Here is a 4,201-nt window from a genome sequence, read left to right as displayed (position 1 = left end):
TCTCAGAAATTGGAAATTTGTGTGTTTTTGTTTATTACAAAACTACTTTTAATACTTTGAGGTGAGCCCCACAGGACTACAAAACACTAGGAAGGGGAACCCCCTAACTCTCAGGAGTGACCCAGAAGGAGAGGCTTTCTGAGGAGAAGGAAGCAATGAGACTCAGAGAAAAAGGATGTCATTGTGAGTACCACAGGAGGACACACCAGCATGGTGTGACACAGGCTAAGGGCAAGAGGGTTGGACAGAAAGCCACGAGCAACTTTGGTCCCTTCTTCTCATTCGTATTTTTCTGCTTCTCCTCATAACCTCAGAATCCCTCTGCTTGCAGGTGGCAGTAGAAAGCCTATCATCTCAGAAAAATATGGAACATTTCATCAATTGGCAGGTCACTCTTCTGCAGGGGCCAAGCTAATCTCTGTGTCATTAGAAATTGGACATTTGTAACTCAGGGGTCAAATTTCTAAAAATCTTTAAAACTGTGTCAATTTTATTATAATATTTTAAACAGAATGTCTGTAAAAGCTTCTAGCTGAGGTTCCTGGATCTGGATTCTTGGGTTTTTCACATACTTCTTGCATTCTAAAAGTTAGCTACAATTGTGGGGTTTTTTGTTTGTTTGTTTTCAGTTGTGTATCCAGCTACTTATAATTCTAAGAAACTTAATTAATATATATAGCACTGTATTCACTAGAGTCAGCATCATAAATAAACCCTGAAGTTAGAATCTAGGCTTCAAATAAGGAATATGGTCTTTACAACAAGTTTTAACAGAAGAAAATAATAATAATTTCTTATCAAATTCCTTTCTATAAATGAATAAACATATCCACTTTGCTGTATATTGATATCCTAGGACCAAAATTATGTCAGTGAAAGATGGAAAACATCTTTGAGTATGAGGTGCAAGTTTTATTACATGAACTTAATAAAAATATTCACTCTTAAAATATATTTGAAGAATTCCATATATGTTTTCTTCATTCTTCTGCCCATCCTAAATTTAGGGTATTCAAGTTTTCTTTTCCTTGCTAGACTTCTCACACCAATATCAAAATAAAGCTGTCTTTACGAAGTGATTTTATCATCCCTAAATTCTTCATTTCATTTTCAATGATATATTATGAAACATATTTTGATTATGAAAAGTCAATGTCCCATATCTTAGGAAGTAAAGATTACCTTATCCCATTAATGAATGGGAAAAAGCAGTGCAATCATAAGGAAGTCAAATGCTATCTTTGGGATTTGGTCAACAAAGATACTTTAAGGGAGAACATCTGTCATGAGAGAGAGAATTTCTTTCTGTAAAAAGCACATAGAATCTATACATTAGAAAAGTTCTTTATACATAAGAAGCCAGAAAGAGTAGAAAGCATTTACCTGTGAGTCTTCATTTTTCAGAGATTTATTTGAGAGAGATTGAAGGGGCAGAGTGAGAAGGAGTTTCCTCAAGCAGACTCCCAGCTGAGCACAGAGCTCAACACAGGGCCCATTCCTAGGACCCTGAGACCATGACCTGAGCCGAAATTAAGAGTCGGACACTTAACCGACTGAGCCACCCAGGCACTCCTGTGAGTCTATTTCTTGAATACTTGTTATTGTGGTTTCTTAAATCAAGTGACTAAAATTGGTATCTAGAAATAATGACAGGTTTCATACACAGTCAATAAGATTATCACTCCAGGGAAGAAAACGTTTGACATGGCCAAGTATAAATTGTATAATATATTAAGAATTTTGATATTATGTATAGAAGAGGCATTTTAATGCCTACACAGTTTCTTGGAAAACAGCCTAGTACAATGGTGAAAAATAAGAAGCTTTAAATTTCTCCATCAACATGTAGCTACATTAGAATTTTAACAATCAAAACATCTAAGGTTTAGTTCAGGTAGAGATACTAGTTGGAAAGCCTAGAAAGGTACCATATTTCTTTAATCCAATGCATTGTGACTAAATGATATGCCACAAAGCCTTTGGCAACTGTTCCTCTGGAGTTCAATTTACAAAAGGAAAATGAATGAACCCTTTTTACCACTTACTGGTAGTAACTCACCCTAATCTTGCCAAGGAAAGATCTACTACCAGGTTTCTAATAATCTCAGGTTTTTGTCATCCTAACCTCCTTTCAAAGAAAGCTTTCAGTCTTTGAAAAAACATTAGAATAAAATTCCTTGTGAGATTACTTTACATTTCCTATTCATAAGCCCCAAATAATAGCACACCAGAGTAACAGCAGCAGCCAAATATATTTACCATGTGTCTGACTGTTGATTACCCTTTATTTAGAAAAATATACTTGAGATCAGGTTTTCTACAGTCATGTGGCAAAATGGAAAAATCATTGCTCCGGGAGTTAGATTACTCCAAAGGTTCTTGGCTTATCTTGAAGAAGTTGTTTGAATTCCCCTACGTTCACTATATGCATCCAACATATGGGGCCATGAAAACTATATTCTCACCACCTCAATAAGATCACTGTAATTAAGACTGAAAGTTGATTTTAACTATTCAAAGAAAAGATAAACATACAAAAAAATGCTATTCCCATCTATTGGTATAGATTATTTAATTTACATGTGACTTAATCTTTGATAATTTAGAAGTGGAGGGGAGGCTCCAAGAAACGAGCTAAGTGAACAAGCATGTGCCCATGTTTTATTTCATGTAACAAGCGTTAGCTATGATGGTGGCTGACTCTCCTTTTCTGGGCCATAAAGAGCAGTTTATACTGCTTCTATAAGACATTTTCACAACCAGGCTTTATGTTTTTATCATATGGAAAAGTTGCCAGAAGAGCTTTGAAGTCATAAACTGTAAATGAGTGGGATGAACCTAAATGGTCTTATTTTTTTAAAAAAAGAGTGCATGGGAAATTAAAAAGGGCGGTAAGAAAGAATATAGAGAAGGAAAGCAAAGACAAGGGAAAGTAACAGGGTCCCCGGTTGTATGCAGCATGTCAGAAATATTAGAAATTCAGTCAGAATTTTTTAATAAACTTTCTTCTGAGAGTATTAATAGGATAAAACTAATGACTTTTTGGTCATATTTACTTATATTCTTTTCCTCATGTTTAGTCCACCATCCTTAAAGGAAAAACAAAATATAACTGACCAAAAGCCAGTATCTGGCTTCCTCAACATATTCAAACCTAGAGAGTGGTTGCATGCTTGTCATATTTAGTCTATTTCTAAGCTTGATGTAGAAATACAAACAGATATTGCTGAACAAAGCCTTAGTAAGACAAGACTGTGATTCAAATTGTCCTTTTAATTCAATACCTTCTGGTCAGTAGACCTAGCCAGAAGCAATGCAAAGTGGGATTAAGAAACAGGACCAGCTGTCCAATGGAGTCAGGCTCTTTAAAACTAGTGCTATTTTCTCTGAGAAGTAATTGAAATAAACAAGAAATTTATCCTTGCTTCAGTTCCGAGAATGGAGAAAACTCATATTGAGAAGAGAAAAGGATGAATTGATTTAAAAAAATAGAGACATTTGGGTAAGGACAAAGGAATGAGCTAAGAGTTTAAGACAGTTTACAGTAAATATTTCACTGCTATTTTATACATATTTTCTTTGGTTATTTTTTCCAGTTTCTTCTAACCCATCTGAACACTGAAGTGATTATGATCAACTGGATTTGAATTTATATAAATTATAAGATATCATCTTTTAGATGTAGATTCAGATATAGAAAATACTTTTATTTACTTTTTTTTTACTTTTTATTTACTTTTAGATGTAGATTTAGGTATAGAAAATACTTTTCTTTAATACCACATAAATATTCTAGTGAATAAAAGCATCATATTAGTCTACTGGGGTTGCCATAACAAAATACTACAGACTGAATGGATTAAAAATGTATTTTCTCACAATTCTGGAGGCTGGAATTTCAAGATCAAGGCACTGGCAGGGTTGGTTTCTCTTGAAGCCTCTCTCCTTGGTTTGCAGCTGTCTGCCTTGTGGCTATGTCTACACATGATCATTCTTCTGTGCACAAACATCCCTGCTATTTCTTCTTTTTCTTAAAAGGACATTAATCCTTTCAGATTAGAGCTCCACACTTACGACTTCATTTGCCTTAATTATCTATTTAAACACCCTATCTCAAAATATAATCATATTGGGGATTAGGCTTCAACATTTGAATACTGTGGGGCCAAAATTCAATATGTAACAACAAGCACGTGGTAAC

At 34.6% G+C, this 4,201-nt stretch overlaps 1 pseudogene; it reads right to left on the bottom strand.

Moving 5' to 3' along the window:
* Nucleotides 1-358: 358 nt before the first annotated feature.
* Nucleotides 359-459, bottom strand: LOC114224584 (U6 spliceosomal RNA; annotated as a pseudogene).
* Between the last annotated feature and the right edge of the window lie 3,742 nt (nt 460-4,201).

This window comes from Eumetopias jubatus, unplaced genomic scaffold (genome assembly GCF_037043125.1).
Source record: "Eumetopias jubatus isolate StellerSeaLion01/CBP00866 unplaced genomic scaffold, mEumJub1_p1.0 scaffold_3, whole genome shotgun sequence".
NCBI classification, from domain to species: domain Eukaryota; kingdom Metazoa; phylum Chordata; class Mammalia; order Carnivora; family Otariidae; genus Eumetopias; species Eumetopias jubatus.
This window is presented reverse-complemented; position numbering and strand designations above follow the sequence as displayed.